The following is a 23,143-nucleotide window of genomic DNA, read 5'->3' as shown; positions in this document are numbered from 1 at the left end:
GTAAATCCAACAACGTAACCTTCTTCATTAGAGGTCAATGAAAATTATCCATACTACATAAAAAAATTCCTTCGTATGCTACAAAGGAAGAAAAAATGAACTACTGAAAATTTAAAAATGATCCATTGGAATGGAAAATTTTAACATCACTTGCAAAACCACAAGCGCCACTAAGGTGCAGAGAATCCAAATAGTTTCTGGATTGATTTGGTGGAAGTTCGATATATCCATGATGAAAGTACACAAAAGGTTGTATCCACAATTTTTAATTCCAAAACTCAACAACAGCCCATGGTTTCAACACATTGTGTCATTCTCAAGGTGATACAGCCAGCGCTTTTTTAGTATTTATACCCAGGCCAAGTTATGAGGTGGGAGCATATGGCATTGGTATGAGGGGAGTGGGAGGGGGAAACAGTTTGGAAGAACAAATGGATGCCGATAACAGAAAATACATCAAAGTGGAGCATGAGTGAAGGTCAGGGTTTTGATGTCATGGGGATGCTTAACTTTAACAAAGGTGAGTCAGTACCCAAGTAGCCACCCAATATCGGGCTTATGTCTGACCAATATCATCTGCTAGTGTTCTTATGTCGGCCCTATATTGTCTGCAAATATAGGGCCAATATCCAAATGTAACATTTTGCGTTTTTTAGCCGATATTGGCAGCCCATATTGGCCCAATAATGGCAGACTATATTTACCCACTGTACTGGCATTCACCCAATACAAGTCCGATATTGCTCCGCTTTCTTCAGCCATTGCCGGACCAATATTGACGGCCAATATAGGGCCAATGGCCATATTATAACGTTTTCAGTCTTATTGCCGATATTGGCAGCCTATATTTACCCACTTCACTGGTGCTCACCCAATATTGATTGATCTGCTTTCTTCAGCAAATGCTGGACCTATATTTAGAATGACAAATGAGAATTGAACAAGACGTGTCCAAAACCAGTAAAAAAACATCAATATGATAGCATTTGTTGTCATGAATGGTATTGGAGTGCTCCACAGTGATCTAAGACCTGTGCACATCTTGTATAAAAACCAAATAGTTATGATAAAATGTGGACCTAACTGTGCAGAAGCAAGAATAGCTAAAGAATTGATAAAAGGGTATATATTGTCCCCCGCAATATTTAATGTTTACATCGAGACGGCCATCAATGAAATCAAGGGGAAGGCCTTGGGTGTTAATATCAAGGAATAAAGAATTAGTATGCTACGATTAGTGGATGACATAGCAGTCATAGCAGAGACTGAGATTGATTTGATGATAATAATGAAGGAGTAGGAATGAAAAAACACTTTTAAGGTGATTGTAATATTTAATAACATTCTATTGCTACAACTAAACTACTGAACCACAGCTTTTGACAGTCTTCTTTCATGTCTGTCTCCTCTGTCTTTAACACCTGCCAAAATCTTGCTTATGCAGGCCTGAATATCCATATCAGTGGATGTGTTTAACACTTTCCTAGTTGCTCTATTAAAAGTGGAACAGCAAAATTACATTCCGTGAGCTAAGAAACAGCTTCGATGACAATAACTTTATACCAGCTGACACTTAATTGTGATTGCTTGGAATAAAACAAGAGAAGAAAGGATGCTCGTCTCTTTCCATTTGCCTTTTAAGGAATCCTTCCAGATTCCTCGAGAGGGTATCAAACTTATTTACTTGCTTCAGCAGCATCTAGATGAGTAGATTATTAAAATTCCTATTAGCCAGATTTTATATTCATTCCATCTTGAACCATTTCCACCTAGTGGATTTCTATAATATGTTTTGCCCATGCCAAACTCTTGCAGACTTAGACTTAAATAACTCTGGGACAGATCATTGCATTTTAAAGTGATTCAGGTCATCAATTAGAAAATATTTTCTACCGACCAATTTCTTAACCTGGATCCGCCCAATGTAACATAAATGTCACACCCTGTATCGCTCCACTGTAATGGCTCTTGCATCGTTCGGGCACGGTATATTGTTGTGTTTTATATCTTATAAGAAAGAGGAAGCTAAGTGCTTCAATTCAAGGTAAAAATTGTCAAGTGAGAGTGAAGACCTATCCTTTGAGTACCCCTGGTACTTATGCGCCTTCCCTAGACACTAAAAATGGACGTTCGCTTTGTGTAAATATTTAATTTTTTCATTAACTATATGCGCTACAGCGACAATTTTTGGTATGTATCAACATAATGATACAAAATTATTAATAATACATTAATATGTTTGGTATTGCTTTCCATTTCTGTAATATACTCTGATAAATGTTACTGTGACATAAATGTCACATTGGGCGGATCCCTATGCAAATCTTCAAAGTTTCGAATTTTATGCTCTAGTTAGAATTTATTCCATTTTCAACGTTTTTTCCTTCGTATTCTCGCCAAAAGACTTATTATTTATCAATTAGTCGATAAATTTGCATTTATTAACTTTTATTCCGGTAATTACTTTTGAATTAAATTTTTTAATATAAGGGATATCGATAGCTCAGAGATATTACACTGTGTGAAGCCAAATAGCTTCCGGAAAACGAAGACTTTGACGAAGTACAATATACCTTGAGCTACCAGAAGCAGCAATTGTCACTGATGAGGACATTGCAGATGACCAGGCTGGTGGACTTGTGGAAAATTTAACGGGAAGACATCGGGCAAGAGTGGAGCTTGTTTTGCAGCTTGGTAATGATAATACTAATGAATTTCAAGAGAAGTCCTGAAGTATTTCGGTACCAGTTAGATGTAAGGAAAAGGATTCGAAGTCAACGAAGCTTACATCACTTCTCCAATAGCAAAAAGTAAAAAGAGAAGCTGCCAATTTGCGACAAGAAGGTCATTTTGTAAGAAATAGGTTATTCCCCGAAACAGATCTTCCTGGATGGAGGGAAAAATTAGGTGTAGAAATTTTTAAAATGGTTTTTTCGGATGACATTCTTTTTTCTCATGGCAGAATTAGATAATTATACTACTTCTATTGTTTTTTCATCTTCTAGCATCAGTAAAGAGGAGATGAAAATTTTCATTGGGATTTTACTGTTATGAGGTTGTAACTGGTTTCCATCCTGCGATGCTCCTGGGAAGATTCTGGGGGTGCTCACAACTAAATGGTTACCGTAGCCTAGCGAAGGAATAGGTTCTTTGTGATGAGTAGATACCTTCACTGTGCAGACAATACGATGCCCGACATAATAGACAAATTGTGGTAGCTTCGCTGTAGATCACTAAATTGAAAGAACGTTTCAGAGGGATTTTTCCCACTGAAAAAACTCTCTTTTGGCAGGAGTATGATTGTGGAGTATTTTGGTATCCATCCTTGCATGTAATTCATTCAGCGGAGGACAATCAATTTTGGTGGTAATGGTGGAATATTTTCCTTGACTTTTGGATGTAGCTGTTCACAATCTGAAGCTGTTCACAATCTGTTCACGAGCGAATTCTGGCCATTGCATGTCACAATTAGAGATCAGGCGTGTAATAATGCAAACATTACTGACCATACATCGATGCAAAGGCAAGTATAGCCGCCGTACTACTTCATTTTCAACAGAGGCAGACAGTGAAATATGTTACGATGCTAATGATCAATTAGTCTCAAAAGATTGCGTCGCCGTGCTGGAGAACATTGCGCTTCCGTCAAATGCACTGCATGCGATGCATGAAATATGGACAAATATTGCTTTACTACTTACCACTCAAAATGGTACGTATACACCGGCATTGAACTCTAAAGCAATCTTTAGTTTATATGAAACAAATTGATTCAAATTTAATTCAATTTTATAAGGTATTACACCCTTATATGTCGTGAGAATATTTTTAAAACATGTATATTTATTCTATGTATTTTCCAAAATTGGGAAATGCATTTTCAACTATTTTACTTATTAGCCATGTAAAAATATTATTATTTAAATGTACCTTCAACAAATCCATTGATTGTGTCAATTCAAGGTTCTGTAATTTCATAACACTACTGCCGAAAACTTAAATTTATACATATATTTAAAATAATTTTTCTTGATGTGTATTTGACAAGTTTATAATATAAACATTATAAATTTAAATATACCCCAAACTTGTGAAATAGCATTGAAAAAATCCAAAACACTTCTACATCTTAAAGAATCACAATTTACATCGAAAAATTTATGAATCGCGGGCAATGGAACTCTGAAAATTATTGCTATCCCAGCTAGCAAAAGAAAGGCTGTTGCCCCGTAAATTACGGCAACTTTCCATCAACGGTAAAGAAACGGTTGAATATGATGATATAAACATGACGGCAACGAGGAAGCAACGAAGGGGCAAAAGTCTCATATAAAGTCACCAAAAATACGGCAACAGTTTCTTTTCGATGACGTCACAGACACCAGTGACACCTACCGGCAAATGCAAGAACTAACTGAGCAGCAACGCGCCGGTAGCGCCACCTGGCGGATTTATTTGATACTACGTTCTTCTGCTACACCACGGCGGGCTATTCTATTGCATTCAAATAATAATTACTAGATCGGGATTTATTATAAAAATGAATAATGGACAGAATTTAGATAATAACACATATCATATTTATTGCATCACTAGAGAAGTTAATTCACACACACATTACAAACAGGACACAAAAATTTGATACCATAAAAGCTCCATAACAGCATGAAAAGGTACAATGCAAAAACATCCTAAGTAAACATAAGTTAATAGATCCCATGTAGCAGAAGGATGAAAAATATCAGTTACGTTTCCAAATGCACACTTCTCTTAATAAAGCACTTCATAGGAATTGTTGACAAAAAGATCAACCATGCTTTGTTTGAACTACACAGTAAAACAGGAATGTATAAGACTACCCAAAAACAATTTTGAAATAATTAGTAGATAATGAATTGAAGTACCACCTATCATTTAAGTAGTTCATGAAAAATAGTTTCAAGCATGGGATTCACATGATCAGAGTTACATAACAGCAGGAGTAGGTGCAAGGCCAAAAAATCCAAATTATAATTCAGTTAATACATCCCATGGTGCTGATGGATGAAAAATAATGGTTACGTTTCAAAATGCTTACTATTTTTAACATAAACCTTCATACGAATAGTTGACAAAAAGATCAGCCATGATATGGTAGAACTACACAGTAAAACAGGAATGTATATGACTACCCAAAAACAATCCATCTCATGCATTACTCCAATATCAAAATAAAGAATCAACAAATATTAGTTTTACATCATTAATTGTACCGTAGGGGTTGAGGTCTTAACAGAAACTTGCATTCAACTTCGTTGAGTCTTGACTTAATTTATTTTCAAATTTTCTATTGCAGCAGGTTCTGACGGGCAAGGGAATATTTTAAAAGTTGTATCTGACATAATATATTGAATTCTTATTCCGAGCATAGAGGCATGAAATGCAATAGCAACCCTGGTGTGCACATTTTAATGTGGCCTCTCCTTTTAGTGATTCCTGATAGTGAACTTCCTAATTGCCATGGAACACAGCGATTTTATACTAGGACATTCACATTCATGCTTTTGGTGACAGTGAACATCAGCACATGGTAATTAGGTAATGTTATTCTTAAAGAAGTCTTCTTCATCTAATTTACACATTCACTTGTTCACTGCCATAGCAAGCGTGATTATGAATGCCATAATATGAACTTGCTAAGTTATCTGACAATAAGGAAGCAGATCACTGCAACAAGCGCACCCTAGCATTGCTACAGCATTTTATGCCTCCATATATGGAATAAGATTAACCTTTGCCACCTCACCAATGGAGCTGTTTAAGGGTAGGGCATTCTGTAGTATTTAAGTTAGGTTCAACGGAAAAAAACGAACTAAAATTAATTTATTTCAACTATATGAAAGGCTATTAAACCAAACTTGGACCTATTCCTACCAGCATTTGGCATTCTGAAAATCATAAAAAAATATGGCATTTAAGAAGGCAAAGAAACATTCCTACTCTCCCCTTGTGAGACAAAGATCCAGGAGTATTAATGGCATATCTGGCTGTGCCTGTCATAACAGTCATCATATGCTGACCTCACCTTATCCCACAATCATGTTATGAGATAACAAGCCAAACTGCCCTTCCACACTAGCAGGTTCTGAGATAGGCAAATTGGAAGAATAATGCTTCTTCGAGATCCCCTTCCAGCTGCCTTTCAGAACACTTTCTCGTTTCTTATTCCCTTTCTTTGTTCTGTATTTTGAGGCCTGGAATATTCCCTGATGCTTGTTTTCATGCTGATTGTATCAAATCAGGCTAATTTTTGGCTTTTACATTCTCTGCAAAGTAATTATAATTGGATTAGATGTTACTCTGACACACTTAAAAGCATTTCCATTTACTTAAGCTTTTTTCATTCAACTCTATTCCAAGATATGGGAAGAGTAAATCAAAAGCACCAATGATTACAAAATACTCACCAAATATGACATTTATAATGGAGCTAAAATGCACTTCAAAGGCAATCATATTTTCTGAGTGGCCCTTCAAAGAGAGAAACAGCCAACTCATTCTATATTAGGGTAGAACACGTGTCGTTGACAGTTTTTTAAAGTCCAGTCCCCCTTTGATAGTTCTGACTACACTTAAATATGATGTTCGAAGATCTTTCCTTCATGAAACAAATCTGAAAAATGATATGACCAGACAATTAATTATCTATGGTAATTCCTTAGTACCATTGAACATATTGGTATAAAATGTTTAAATTTCTCAGTACATCCCAGTGTAATTAAATTTGTTATCATAAAATTAAATATAAACAAGGAGGTAATGATGGCACCATAACTTAAGTTTCATGACTCAAAGTGATAATCTATAAACAGTACCATGAGCATATCAATACTAAGGTGGCTATGAAGTCAAACAGTTGACAATTTAAGTGAAATACCAACCAAATACTCTTCTTTCAGGCTCTTTCCCAGCAAACAATAACAGTTAAAATTCTCAGGAGTTGCACCGGGTAAGGTCTTCCATTTTCCTTCAAACGTTTCAACAAGCAACTCACCCATTGTCTTCAGGGATTCAGAAATCACACGATTTGGGAATCCAACCTAGGATTCCTGAATCCCCAAAGACGATGGGTGAGTTGCTTGTGGAAACGTTGGGAGGAGATATGGAGAGCCTTACTTGGTGCAAATCCCAAGAAATCTTCATCCCTACCCCTGAAGTCATTGGGTGCACCAGGTTCTAACAATTGGACTTCACTGATTCTTCAGAAACACACTGCAATTCTATAGAGAAGTTTCAGGCTCCTTTACTCCAACAGTGTTTGATGAATCTTTACGTGCAACCTTCCCTTCTTAGGAGGCACTCATGCAACAGAAAACAGAATAGATAAGCTTTACACTTATATGTGCACATGCTAAAGCACTCAAAAGAGCAAATTATTAAGTGCAAATATTTACCTGGTGATGGTGGTTTCAGTATCCTATCATCATCAGTCTCCATTGATGAAGAATTACTTACATTTGGATACTTTCAATTCTTTTTTGTCCTTTTCCTTTCCCAGTCTTTTTAAATTTCAGCAACAACAAAAATGTCTCCACATCTGAATCTTCACAAGTAGCCATCTCTGTTCAATAGCAATGGCTGCCACAACATTCTCTGGAAGATAGTTATATTACAATGTCACCATTTGCCACACATGTCAAAGCATGCACTCAATGTCAAAATTAACTAAAATAAAAAAAATTAATACTTGGCTTAGCAAACTAGTAACATGTACATCCAAGTCAGTGCTCTCACACATACCATGAAACAACTCCTATGAATACATTTAAACAGCACCCTGCTCTTGCAAGTCGAAAATGTTAATCCTCATTTTTAACTAAACAAATATTCACAAATATTGTCCCTAACTCACCAAATGGTGCATGCAGAACTTCACGCCCAAGATATCCCATTCCTCACGGAGTTGAGAGCCATTTTATGACCTGTGACACTGAGGACCAGTTATAGCTCTCATTGGGGTAATATTCAATAACCTTATCTGCCTCCAATTTCACCCATGACTACGTAACAGCCTGCACTGTGAGGCCAGTACATTTTTCATGCGGAAGAAATATTACCACAAGCCAAGGCATCCTGAAAAAAGGTGGGAAAAAACATGACTATGAGGAGTCACTCTTCAGTTACTAAAAAACATGGGATCATAAAATTCAATTGAAAGTAAAGTTAATTATTGTAAATGATGGCTAGTTAAGAATGATGCATTAAATGATTGTATACTCCAGTAACTGAGGAAAAATCTCACAGCAATTCCGCTAAATTTTGCTCCTATACTCGAAATTTCAAGGGTGTTTGACAGGGGGTGAGTTCTCGCCAACATGCAATAAATACTGCACTCCACGGAAAGAAAAACTGAAGTGTGCCATTGTGAACCAACAAACGCGCAGTAAGAGCACTCACCAGACATCCATCAATCCATACAACAGAACTAATGCAATGGTAATGAAAACTTAAGTGTACTATTAACGAATTTCACAATGAACGACAGTAAACTGTGTCTAGACTTACCTTTCATAGACCTAGTCATGGTGGAATACGGTGGTTGAACCCTCGAAGAGGCTTCTAACTTGCACTGCCCTTCCCAAAGTCAAAAGAAACTTGTTATAACCACCGAACACTGTTTCTCACTATCATCACGATTAAACAGGAGTTGAAATCACTCGCGAAAACTTACGTTAGCGAAAATTACAAACGAAAATTCACGTCAGTGAAAATTACGAATATAATAAGGCTAAAGTACGACGGGTGGATATGGTGATCGGATATGAAGATGAAATTAAATGAAAAGTGAAAATGGAGAAGCTGAAACCACGTTAAGTTTGATGGATAAAGTTAATGAACAATTTATGTGAAAATGAAAGTTATTGATAAAAGCTATTTAAAGGTTTAGTGAACCATAACCGTCCTTCGACTACTCAAAAAGAAGAAAAGCATCACGACGAACTCAAAGCACGAATTAACAACATCAACAAATTTACTAATTGTAAGATGCCATGATGGTGTTCACGGTGGCGGCGGATAACGGATTCTTCCGTTCTTCCCGAAGTGCATTTCGCGTTCCGCGCATGATGGTCTCGGATGGCCTCGGTCGTGAGCAGACGATATGATTGAGTCTTAAATTTCACAGAAAAGAGGAATTCGTAACGGTACAACATCGAATTATCAATCGTATTTAAGTAATATCACTTCGATGATAACGAATATCCAGAGATCCATCAACCTTGAGAGACATTTATATTATATTATCTCACTCTTTTTCCATCGCCACCGAGTGACTTGGAGACATATTAATTAATAAATCCACAAAATCGTCGAATAAATACCACTTATCCCATAAAACATATTATGCAAAGATAATTGCGTAAGTCGTAAAACATTTCATTTACAGCAGATCGTTAATTAGAGCGAATGCATTCACATAAAATAGGATATGAAGCAGCCGTCCAAACTGAGCAACTTCACGGCAACGCGTTGCCGTCATGTTGCCATCATCCACGGCGCAACGTCAAAGTATAAACTGTTGCCGCTTCGTTGCCTTGGACGTTTACATAAACGTCGGAGAGTGTGCTAGCTGGGATATTTTTAAACAATTTACTTTAAATTTAAACAAAAGCTTGAAAATAGTGTACGTAATTAATAATATGTTTTTCTAGTGTTTTTTATCATTTAAATGATCAGTGCAGCTCAAATGCGAAAAATATTTGCTTTTTCTGGGGAAATATTACCTTGCACCAAAAGACAACAGATCCGCCCAATGTGACATTTATGTCACAGTCTGTATCTCGGAAACTACACAACCGATCAACGAAATATTTTCAGAATGTAGTAAAAATGAGACCCTTACCATTCCCCTAGAATATGAATTATTAATCTCAAAAAAAATATTTTGGGCGGATCCAGGTTAATGCAATTTTCGGACGTTTTTTGCGTTAGAATTATGGCAACTCGAAGAGTTTGGCACCAAATGAATCTAAAAAACACTGCAGCCATCAGGTTTTTCTTCAAGTTTACCAAATTTCAAAATTTTACTGAGCATTCTTATTGGCATTCTTTAATTTTTAAATTTAATTATTCTCAATAACTATACCTCATGCGCCATGAGCGAAATCGTTGCCTTCCTATTAAAATTTCCTGTAGGAATCAGTCATTGGGATAAAATAAAAACCTTATTATTTTCGCATAACATGTTTTCTGCGAAAGCGCGGTGCCTCAAGGCAGGAATTTTGTCAATGGACTACTGCATCTCTATTGTACAGATTCTAGCTAGGAGGAATCGCACGTTCACAGTGAATATATGATTTGATATTAAGTAAGCTGTTGGTTTTAACGCTAGGATAATATCTGATTACTTGTTAAAGTTGAAACCCTAGTCTACAAGATAATTGCGCAGACAACAAACAATCAAGAAGTCCACAAGGTAAAAATGGTTCACAATATTATGGATATAAATGCTGCCTAGTGTGAATTTTAATACAAAAAAAATCTACTCACCCAGTTCTGATGAAGCTAGTAAAAGAACCTCAACGGTCGAAACCCTTTCGAGTGATCTAGAAGTACACAGAATGTAAACAAAACACCGCACTGTCAGATAACCATTGATTCGAAGCTCAATGCACACGATTGCAACTTGATTTGGATCACAGTAACACTCATTAAAGCACTATAACTTTGCAGCCTAAGGTAATACTCATAGTCATTAAGCAAGTTGATGCAATTGTGGCATGCGGTGGCAGGAAACAGCAAAATAGTGGACATTTTCTATCGATGGCAATCGATATACGATTAGATCGATGGTAGCCGGTAGGTCGATACTTTTAAACTACGAGCGGGAGTTTGAAAATAGGCATTCAGGAATGGGAAAAGCGGAATGATGGCTTGAGTAATATTCACCACAGGGAGAAGTACCAAATACATTCCATCGCTCCAATGGATTAAAAAAAAATTAAAATCATATTTCAAAGAGTGTTTTTGAAACAAAAGATACTTTACTGCTTCATCAATATCTGTTTCATAAGCAATTTTTCACTAGGCCACAAAAATGGTTAAGTCCAAAGTGAGTAAAAAAATGCTTGACCTAATGTTTAATAGTTTACATACTTAATGAATTACATTTTAAAACATGATCTTATTGGCACTTAGATTTTCTACTCATAACATAACATCAGCAGATGATGTCGGTCCTATATAGGCTGCCTATATGGGACCAACATTGGCAGAATGATGGCAATGAGGGGCAAATAGGCTGGGCCAAAAAAATGGTTAAGACCAAAGTGAGTAAAAACATTCTTGACCTAATGTTTAATAGTTTACATACTTAATGAATTGCATTTTAAAACATGATCTTATTGGCACTTAGATTTTTTACTCATAACATAACATCAGCAGATGATATAGGTCCTATATAGGCTGCCAATATCGGGCCAACATTGGCAGAATGATGGCAATGAGGGGCCGATATATCAATCTGAAGCCTATATTGGACCAATATTTAGCCGATATTCATGGCTACTTGGGTACAAAATAAAACATCATTACAAGGTCCATCCGGGTTACTGGCAATAGGGTAGTTTCCCTCTTCAAAATTGATTTTGATTCATTACCCACCATTAGTGTATTCATAATACATATACAAATTATTTGGTTCTAGAAATCCCACTTTAGACGAATTTTAAATGGCCAATTTTAACCTCAATTGAATAAGGCTAGATTGGCGGCCATGCGATGTCCCTCCACTTGACGTCACAGGATACCTAGATCCTATACGAGTAGTCAGGAGTTTTACATCATCTGAAATTACCAATGCATGCATGAGACACAGAGCTCAGGGAAACATCTCTTAATATAACCACTATTAAATTTGCCTAAGGTCAGAGTGTTTCCTTCGTTTGATAGGGTATTAATAATCCTTATTTAAGCCAAGCACTACCTGCTAGCAGAGTACTCTGCTAACTGCTAGCAGCCTGCATTGTGGCAGCGCTCATAGCCTTGCTTCAAGGTGGCCTCACATGATGGCAGCTGGAACCAGAATGACATCACAGGGGATTTTCCCAGCATTAATACTTAGCCCTCGTGTTTTCGCCCGCTTGAAATTTTTCACTTTTATTGAATTGCAAAAATTAGATATCGTCATTTAAAAATCTAAAAGCCTGAATTATGTACTCCCAGAGTAATAAATAATCTTTCGAGTCAGGCAATAAAAAATTAATAGTAAATCACCCTATTTTGAATTTTTCCATAAAATCAAATTTAAGCCCTTTTACATTACAATGTAAAATATCTATGTCAAAATTGCTAAAATGGCCCAGTGGTCGAATTAAAACAACAAAATTACCATTCTATCTTCTATCTAAAGTAAATCAGATACCCAAGGGGGGGGGGGGACACCCTCTAGCCCCTCTCTGGATCTGCCACTGATTGGTAACATACCAAAAGTGTGTAAAATAGTCACTAAGTTTAAGGCTAACTTGTTTTTCAATTTCTTGAAGTTGGCAAATATATCAGAAAATATTACCAAATACTTTTGTGCAATGTGGAAACCTACAAAAATTTCTATTATATCTAGTGGTTTGTTTTCTAGTCCTTATAGGCTTAGGATAAGCTTTTCTTAGCCTCCCATAGATCCACCACTGGATCTGCCCTTGATTTTGACCCAAAGATCGTCCAAGTGGAGGGGTAAGGGCGAAGACTGGATGTGCTTGAAAAGTTGGAAAGAGTGCAAGAAGGGGACATTTCTTTGATGAACAAACGAATATTAATGGGTCACTTCCCACTCTTTGCTATCCCATTCTCCAAGTGCACTACCCAATGACTCATCCTTCCTCAACCTTCCCCACCCACTCACATGTACTGTATAAACACAGCTCCTGATTTAAACAATTTCTCACTGTACTTGTGAATGGCCTCACAGTCGAAATGCTTCGTACAGTATTAAATAAATTTGTAAAAAAATTTGCCATCTCTTTTTTACATTAAATCAGGATGTCATTCCGTGCTATATCTTGCCTGCCTCAATAGTTACAATAGCCATATTTTTATTTTACTAAAATATACGTATTATATTAAGCAGTGGCGCAGCGCGCAGGGGGGTTTGAGGGATATAACACCCCCCCCCCAGAGCACAGAGAAATTTTTAAGTTTAATCCATTTTACTTAATTGGATTGATATTAATAATAGAATAGTGTGAGGATTAATAAAATATCCCTCTGAAAGCCGTAAAAATCACCATTTGAACCATTTACATTAAAATTCCGCAATTTATCAATCTCACACCTGCCACTTATCCTGGTGGGTATTCCATACCCCCACACACCCTGGTATTAGTTGCACAGAAACCCCCCCCCCCCCAGCCTTAATTCTTAGCTGTGCCCCTGATATTAAGTACCTAAAGGCCTATTTACACTGCACATACCTACATCAGCTCGAACACTTTAGTGTCTAAATGTATGAACACCAAATGCACCGTGAAACCACCCAACTTGCGCAAATAAACAAACAGAAAATAGAACCTCTTCTCATTTGATTCATGCATTTGTGCATGTTCAGTTCTGGTCCAAAAAAATCATTCATCAGACATTAATTTGCACATGTTAATGAATCGTGCAAACAGGCCTTAACAATAAGGTCATATGTTACCCTTGCATTTATCCATCCTTAACCTTGCACTACCGTCACCCATGGGCCTAAACCATAATGTTTGCGACCAAAATCTTAACCTTCATTATGCACACACTCTCAAATCTACCCCTCTCCCAGAAATGCTAGTTCTTAACTCATTACTGTTCACTCATTGTCATCCATCACTTATGGGTAACATAAGGACAAGTCTACCAACAGATTGTACCTTGATAGTAACATGCCTTGCTGAAACCTACGTTATTCCATTCAAATATATTTGAAAATTATATATTTACAAACCAGTCCAGATATGAGTGCACACTTTATAAGAGAAGAAAAAGAAGTTACCCAAGTTTTACCAACAGAACACGATCAAACTTTGCTACTTGAAAGATAATGAAATTTTAAGGAATATGAGCTATTACTCTAGCGTCCAATGGATCTCAGATTGCGAGATATAGGTAATAGATGAAAGTATCACTACCCAGTCAACACAACAATTATGGCCACAATGTGGCCGAATTGTTGTTTACGAGTGGCAACTATGGCTAGCCACAGCTTTCCGTACACAATGGGTAAGAAAAAGACTTTGCTGTTCCACAAAATAAAATATATTTGTGACCGGTTTAGATACGGCATATCATCATCTGGCTGATCAGATCGCAATGATACGCCGTATCGAAACCAGTCTCAAATATATTTTATTTTGTGGAACGGATAAGTCTTTTTCTTACCCTTTGTGCATCATGAAGGAGTTCCACCATGCTATGCCACCCACCATCACACAGCTTTCTATATTAAGATTGTGGGTGCCATCCGCCAAGTCGTAGTTTGGCTTGCCAAACACATGCGCAACTATGGCCACACTTTGGATTGTCTGAGGAAGGCCACAGATTGGCAAAACAAACATTTGTAAACATAAGTATATTACGGTTGCTATTGATACAGGTTTGTTGGTGAGTTATTAAAATGGAACTTGGTTGATTCTTTGATGTAAAGAAAGTGTACTATCCATAGTAAACCACATCATGGTGGGCCATAGGCGGATCCAGGGGGGGGGCACGGGGGCACGTGCCCCCCCCAGACTCTTTAAAATATGCTAGATTTTTAATACGGTCCCATTATCTTTTCGTTCGTTTTGTATGACGAGGTATCCTTGTGCCCCCCCCTGAACAAAATCCTGGATACGGCCTTGCTTGTGCCCCCCCCAGAAATAAATCCTGGATCCGCCCCTGTGGTGGGCCACACTTTGGCCGCAATATGGCCAGGGGTCTAAACCATTATGGGCATGGGCGAACCCAGGAGGGGGCAGCTGCCTCCCCCCCCCCCCCCCCAGAAGCAAATATTGCATATGTCGTTCAGGAAAATTATTTTTTCAAGCAAATAATTTAAAAAAATAAAAAAGAGCAGTTGCAGTTTCCTTAAAATGTTGGCTTCATTCACCTTTTCCCTGCTTAAGTCTTACCAACAACTTGAAAAACCATGGCTTGCCCCCCCCCCCTAATTTGGATCCTGGGTACGCCCTTGATTATGGGGCCATTATGGCAACCCACTATGGCCACAATTGTTGTGTCAACTGGGTAAACTCCTATATTTATGCAACCCGTGATAGAATAGAAATACTGCTCCTTCCAAGCACATCCAGTAGAGTGCAGGGATGTTTTTCTCCAACGAAAGGCAGAAATACTTGTGAGTCCGATATCGACTCAAGTGACGACGCCATCAAGTCTTTAGGCACAAAAATATCTTGCACTATGGCAGCGGCGAATACATGTGGGGGACGTATCCCCTCCACTCCCTTTGGGGGCCGCCCGCATTGCCGCACATTGCAGAACCATAATCGTAAATTTTTTGTATCAAGATGGGATTTTCTTGTATGTGATCAGTTAAAATAAAACTTTCTTAAACTTTGCTTGTGTCTTGAGTTTTTTTCTGAACCTGCCAGTGCACTATGTTATGGTATTAGACTGCTGATATTTTACCCGTACAGCACTCAATGGCAAACACTTTCGGCAGTTTGGGCGGTATATATGACATCATTCGGAATTCGCTAAAAACTTCTACGCCTATATATTATGAGATGTTTTACTTACCATGCTTATTTTGCGAACATTCAATTCCACAACACATTCAGCAGCTGAGGTGAGGATAACAGAAACATGACGAAATACTGAACTGAATGGAACGTACATGAATGTTAAATAAGAGGATACTCAAATCACCCTTTCATATGTTGTCACCATCCGTGCATTAAATGGGTTTACAAAAATCGCCACTCGCGTCGCTGACAGACAAATTTGTCCGAGTTCCACGGGGAAATAAGGCATGATTAGGGGTATTAAACGAAATTTAAATTCATGATGATGTGATCTATAAAATCCATAACTTTTTAATGCTATTCCCCGCAATTACAAACATTATACTGCAAAATATTAGAAAAAAGTGGATCGCATTGCACTCAACACTGCGCCGCGGATATTTCTGAAAACCGAATAAAATGCGACCGAATAGGCGACAGAAATCAGCCTTGCACACGATGGCATTGGACCTCCTCAATGCAGTCACATTGATTTACATAAATGGACGGACGTTTTCAAGTAGTTCCATAGCTGTCCGCTTTCTGACGCCAATGAGCTATGCGTTAATTTTTTCCGCCACAACTCTACCAATCTCCTCTGTAGGTAAAACTGGTACAACTCCGTATTAAGCAGTGGCGTAGCCAGGGGGGTGCGGACCCCCCCCCCCCCCCGGAATATAAAAGCACAATTATTTTCCTTCATAAAAGAAAACAAAATCTTGAAAAATCATGAATTAACAAAATATTTCTTTGACAAATGAAGTTTTTTCGATTATGAAAAGTGTTAAAATTAGTGGAGCGATTTAGGATGATTGGGGGCCCTAGGCTGCTGCTCATGATGGCCCATCTTACGAGGGGATTCGGGGGTTATTCCCCCGAAAATTTTAGGAAATTGTATGCCCGGATATAAATTATGATGCTATTCTGGCTCTTAAAAACAAGATAAAAGTAACTTAAAAAATAGCAATTTTGTAAGAAAAAATACAATGAAAAGTGAGAATTTCACAGCTTATAACATTTAATCGAATACGCTTCCGTCTATCGTGAAGTGTAAATGAAAGATGTAGCAATAAATACTCAGTTTACTTCAGCCAAAGTTTGTTTGCAATAATAAAACTTTAGGGTTTCATTAGTTGCTATATTTACAATCATACTCAGTGTAAACATATTGCATAAAAAATAAAAAAAGGCGTCAGAAGATAAAAGATAACCTAATGTTTTTTTGTAAGGTTTATTCGAAAATATTATTTTTGGGTTTTTTTTACATTTCATTGCAGTTTCAAGGAACAAATTCAGTAAATAAATAATAGGACCGTTACATATTATTTAATTTTATGAGCTGTGAAATTCTCAATTTTTATATTTTTTTGTCTTTTTTATTACGAAATTGCTATTTTTTTTAGTAACATTTATCTAGTTTTTAAATTCTAAAATACGTCAAAATCCATTTTCGGGTGTGCAATTTCTAAAAATTTTCCGGCGGTTGACCCCTTGTCCCGCGTTAAGGAGGACAGCCGAGGTCTTCCAATCACCCCTGATAAAGCACTTCTTTCTCATTCGCTAACGGCTGGTGTCGTGTGCAACAATTATCCTTGACGACGGGGGAAAACAATGAGAGTCAAATAATGGTGGACAACAATAATTCTCTTTGACGACGCGAAAATAAAGAAAAAGGGGAGTCTTATAATGGTGAAAAGTGTCGTTCGGTCATACGCGTCGTCGCTCCCGATTTTTCGACGTGAGTACTCATCCAGGAAAACCCTATTCATGATATATTTGCTAATTTGATTTGTGAATTAAAAGAGAACATAATGCCTAACATCCCCCGCCACACGCCTATTGAAGCAGCTCGTGGTGTAGTGTGTAGATGTAAATTCGATGTATCGAATTCATAGCTTTTCTATGCTATTCCTCGCGATTGCAAAATTTGAGAATGCGTGCAATTATGCCCGCGCTGCAGACATTTTTGAAGGCTGATTAAAAGGAGCCCATAATGGCAACCCTATATGGGATGGACTCCTGTTGAAATTTTCTTCCCTTTGGCATCTTGAGGACTGACATATTTCCATGCTTCATTTTTCATCAACGATGATTTTTCATCTTCAATTGCTTCTATCCATTTATCTTTTTCCTGTCCAGTTACAGCTTCATTATACGAAATTAAAGCCATTTTGCATCGATATTCCTTCAAGTTATCTGGTGCTTTAAGTTTATTTCTATCTCTAAGATTGTAGTGTAATCCTTCATCTTCTTCTTCTTCTCTTCCAGCTGTTACAACTTCTGCTTCATGTACTCTATCTTCTTCATCTTGATTTTCCACCTTTGCTCTTTTTATGGTTTTTAAAATTTCTTTCTCTTCCTTGCAGTTATTTTGAATTTCAGGAATGAAGACTACATCTCTAACTACCTCAACTGTTCTTTTATCCATAAAAAATACTCTTACTCCTTTTGAACAATCTTCATATCCCACAAACATCCCTTTTTTGCCTTTGGCATCCCACTTTTGTGTCTTCCGAGATGGCACATGAGCGTAGACTTCTGATCCAAAAACTCTGAGCTTTTCAAAATCTCCAAAAGGTTTATCAAACCATAACTAATAAGGAGTTTTGCCTTTTATGGAGCTTGTTCCAGTTCTATTGATTACATACACTGCAGTATTAACTATTAAAATTTCAACAGGTCATGGACCCAGACACCTATATCCACCGAACGCTTAGATTCTGATGAAAACGTAAAAAAATAGAAGAAAGAAAAAGACAATATTGGCGTTAAAAAAAACTAAAAGAAGATTTAAAAAAAATAAGGCACTCGGCAACAATGGCAGAAGATCTATCAAACATTGAATTACTAAAAGGAGCTGAAACTTAAAGAATTAGTGGAAGTTTCAACAACTCCTCCTCTTTATAATCCCTTTGGTCAGTGCTGTAGTTGGGAAAAAAATTTAGGCGATACTCACAAAAAATTGCGAACATTTGAACACGTATTATACTTTCGGCCGCGATTGAAATGTCAAACTCCAACTCTTGCATTAGTTCCTAGTTGTGCCACGAGATAACTCTGAATAAGTAAATAATCATTTCCGATATTTCTTTCTGAAATCCATTTGACAATTTATAGAAGGGCTATTTTTTTTTTACAGATTTAGAAAGGTAGTTTAACCGCTGCGCTTACAGTGAATTTAGATTTTGATGGGCACGCCGTACCGGCCCAACTACGACACTGCCTGAAACCTCCGATTATACAGCACTGCCTTTGGTTCAAATCTTCGCGAATGGAGGGACAGAAAAGGTGGCCCTGGGCGCATTGATGACGTAGTTTGACGCAAATTCCTCAAATTACATTTGCTATTCCATTCTGCAAAAAACAATTCGGAGCGCTCAAATATTCGTGGGGATCACATATATAGAATATTTGCGGCACAGCCCTGAAGAAATTAGGATTCGTCAAGCGTATTGTGGGAAGATTTTCGGATGAGAAAGTAAAGGAAAGGTGCTATTTCGCTCTCGTCCGACCGCACCTTGAATATGCAGCGAGCGTATGGGATCCGGTGCAGAAAGACTTAATCCGCGAACTGAATAAAATTCAAAGGAAGGCTGCGCGTTTCGTCAAAAACTGCTACGGGCGTACATACAGTGTTACCCAGATGTTAAGCGAGTTAGGCTGGGAGCCGTTGGAGACTCGGAGGCTGCGCGCTAGGCTTAGATTGCTTGAACAATTGAGAATAGATATCTTTAAGAGCGACACAGAGAACATAATATTAGAGCCACACTATATTTCCAGGTCCGATAGAAGTGATAAATTAAGAGAGATGTTTTGCCGAACGGATAGATATGCGAATTCGTTTTTCCCCCGAACCATAAAGGACTTTAATAAACGCTTTTCCCAACTTCGTTTGAGCACTTAATTTTTTTTTTTAGCTGTAAACGGCTGGTGTCCTAACACCCCCTGCCACACGCCTTTTAGGCGGCTTGCGGGGTATTATGTAGATGTAGATGAATATTACGTAAGGACATAATTGGAGTTTTTTGGCCACTCCGCTCCCCTAAAAGGCAAACATTAATATTTTCCTAACCCTCCCTTAATGCTTAACGTAAGATTTTTTTATTTTTGCTTCATATAAAGAAAACTATATATTTTTATCTATTTTTAATTGTTTCCCCAGCAATCTTACAATAACACCATAAAAAGCATACTATTAAGGTACTTCAGTAATATTAATTTATTAACAATCGTTAATAAACGCATAGCTACATAACCTGAACGATCTTCATAATGCACTATTAGATCTACTCGACAAAACATTTTTTGCAAAAGAATTTTATTAGACCTTCCTGTCGCTTTACCGCTTTTCCTGATTGTTTTCCCACCTACTTGTCTTATATAGTTGGTGTAAATCGATGATGTTGCTTCTACAAGCTGTAAGTTATTAAGAGTATTTAGGAATGACAGCGTAACCAGCGTAACGCCACCTCGGATTCGTAGCTAGGATGTTAACGAAGGTTGGTTACATAAATAGTCCTTCGAGCATTAAAACGTTCACTTTTAGTTCAACAGATCAAATTAATGCAAATTACAAACACAATTGCTCAGGAAAAGTACTCACGAAGAATATCAGGAGCGAGGGCACGTACTGCTACTTAACAAATCCAATTAACACAGATTGAAGATACAATTGTATAGGAAAAGTACTCACGAAGAAAATCGGCGGAACATACCGTTACTTCGTAATCAAAATTAACACAAATTATAGAAAACATTGTCCAGGGCTCAGGAAGAATAGTTGGAGCAACAATACGTACCTTACTTCACAAATCAAATTACACATACATTGCGAACACAAGTACTTATGGCGAAACATCGGGAGCGAAGACGGTTAGAATCGAACGCCACAATTTGTATTCGATTACTCGCTTTTCGATTATTTCGCGTCGTCAACTAGAATTGTTGTCCATTATCACGTGACTACCATTGTTTTCTCACGTCGTCAACAAAAATTGTACAGCTCAGTACAACGAAACTTCTCCGTTGGTTACGTGTGGCTTTCGATTTAAGGAATAATTCGGCATATGCAGCATAAATCCTTGTTGCAGCTAAATTATAAGCCACGATGATGCAGTGGATATTGATCTTCGGGAGAAATGAAAAATCAACGGTCTTATTATTGTTTGACTGCTCTTGGCCCTCTTCAGCTCATTGTCGCCCTGGCAACGCATCAACTGTTCACACAATCAAAGTTGATTATCGTCCACGCGGACTGAATTGAGATACTAATCACTCCGTTAGGTTCATTGCAACGTAGATACGTCGCGTCGCTTTCTCGAACCCTTTTCTGCGCTCTGCACACCAAATAAACATCCACTTTCCCCGTAAAACTCCATCAAACTTCCTCGTACTCTCTTACTTGACCGCTCCAATGTTTGGATACCACCGTCACCACACGCTAACGACCCTGTCTGTCCTAACTCAAGCATTTCCATTTCAAAGGGAAATTAAGCAGCGGCAGCCTTCTTCGTTGCGATTGTTTTGGCAAACGGGTTCGATTTCAGCCCTATCAACAAAGGGAACCGTTTATCTCTCGCACCGGTCGTAACACGCGTCACTTTTGACAATGTATCGCGACAGCGGCGCGTGTTTGTTCTCGACAAGTGTTTGAACGTGATCCTCGTGCTCATAAATAATATTTACAGGTCACGCTTCAAACGACTTCATTGCACCATAGACTACGACACATTACGAAGATCACAGGGTGACACTTATTATTCGCGATTAATATAATGGGGTGCTCTCATAAAATTAAAAAGGTAATTTTTTATGTCTAGATAAGTAAGTTAAACTTATTAACGTATGCGAAATATGACTATATAATTCTCAATACACTTGTAGCTAGAGAGCTTCAAAGTTAGCAAAAATTACTAAATTCTTTCGCGCTACAAGAACGCCCTGTGACGTCAGAATACGAGTAAGCAGACTCGCTCCATGGCAATAGCAAAACAGTATAGACGATAACAAACATTTACAATGATACTGATTCATAACTTAAAGGGTGAGTGGAAACAGTTGTGAAATGTTTAATAGTTTTACGGTGCGTGTATTGCGCGATGGTTGACTCCGACTTCAAAAAGACGCATTCTGGGAACATTCTGAAGATTAATTTTGTCATTTTATAATACTGTGGAAATCGCCGTAGATAAGGATGATGAAAAAGTAATAAGCTCTATTCGTCAAGACTGTGCTGCATCTTCCAGCATGCATACATTCTTTAAACCTGTCAATTATTCAGGATAAATATTTCACATGACTGATGATGAAATTGATATATAAAAAAAATAAATTGCACAGAGAGATACATAGGTTTTTCGAAAACTTTGACAAATAGTCTACTCTCTACTGGCATCACGTAAACGTATTGTTTACTGGACTCTGACGTCACGATCGGCCAACATGGCGATAGGTCGTTTGGAGCGCAAGGTTCAAAGACAATTTTCAAATTGGAATTTTACAAATAATACGCAAGTTAGAGAAGAACTGCTTTTATTGTAATTTTCAGTACGAAGGATATTTTTTAAATCGCATAATCACCCATTTTCAGTGGAATTCCCCATTAATGCTCACCTTTCATCGATGGCTTAAATCATCATCGAATATATCATTACAGAATGATCTTTGTCTGTAATTCCGTTTATTCTCCGTTAATATTGCACATACAGTGATAAATGAAGTATCATTTTAAACATTGAATGACCGGCTTTTGTTGAAAAATACTATCTTAAATTTCATAATTTACCCATTACGTTACCTTCAATTCAAAAAAGCTCAACAATCGCCCACCGGATCAAATCCACTCATCTACCCATACAGCACACAAGGTGGAATGCGTATGTATTGCATCTGTAATACAGCCAAAATACACAAAGACTGGATGCTGTATTCAACCGTAATACAGCAGTAAGTTTTGTGTCCTTTAACTGTATTATGCTTCAAATGTCCTCTAGTAAACGTATAATTCAGTGTAATACATGATGTACATTAGTGTATTTTTCCACGAAAATCACATAATGTACAGTAGTGTATTATTCCACGAAAATTACATGATGTACCAAAATGTATATTTCCATGGCAGTTACATTTGTTACAATTTCATATACAAGCTGCCTTCCAATTCAGTAGTTCATATAAGTGAACGTGTTTCCCTAACAAATTCACAATGGATATGAGGTGCAATACTTACTAACCGATCGATACAAATATTTAAAGCATAGCTTGGAAGCTTAACATTTTTGTCGCCTCTCATAAAAGCTAATAATATCTTATAGTAGCCCTAGTAATACTAGACGAGTGGATTTGATTCGATGGGCGATTATTGTGCGTTTGTGCAGTGGAGGTATCGATTAATTAGACTTAAATCGATTTTTCCA

At 37.5% G+C, this 23,143-nt stretch overlaps 1 protein-coding gene and 2 long non-coding RNA genes across 5 annotated transcripts in view; all 3 read right to left on the bottom strand.

The window, feature by feature from the left end:
- The window catches only part of LOC124168733 (trissin receptor), a 100,392-nt gene that overhangs the window by 1,792 nt on the left and 75,457 nt on the right, over positions 1-23,143 (bottom strand). The gene's annotated exons all lie outside the window — the stretch shown is intronic.
- LOC124169357 lies at positions 1,315-11,544 on the bottom strand. Its single transcript, XR_006867109.1, has 2 exons — positions 10,528-11,544; positions 1,315-1,699 (listed from the first exon to the last, which is right to left on the bottom strand). It is a non-coding gene; the product is annotated as an uncharacterized LOC124169357 (long non-coding RNA).
- On the bottom strand, positions 4,571-9,139 carry LOC124169356. 3 transcript variants are annotated; one of them, XR_006867108.1, is made up of 6 exons: positions 8,545-9,138; positions 7,892-8,112; positions 7,434-7,632; positions 6,921-7,338; positions 6,447-6,652; positions 4,571-6,305 (listed from the first exon to the last, which is right to left on the bottom strand). It is a non-coding gene; the product is annotated as an uncharacterized LOC124169356 (long non-coding RNA). The 3 variants fall into 3 exon arrangements; XR_006867107.1 differs by having other exon boundaries at positions 6,921-7,327; positions 8,545-9,136; XR_006867106.1 differs by having other exon boundaries at positions 6,921-7,632; positions 8,545-9,139.

This window comes from Ischnura elegans, chromosome 12, assembly GCF_921293095.1.
Source record: "Ischnura elegans chromosome 12, ioIscEleg1.1, whole genome shotgun sequence".
In the NCBI taxonomy this organism is placed as follows: domain Eukaryota; kingdom Metazoa; phylum Arthropoda; class Insecta; order Odonata; family Coenagrionidae; genus Ischnura; species Ischnura elegans.
Note: the sequence above shows the minus strand (reverse complement) of the source record. Positions and strands in the feature narration are given on the sequence as shown.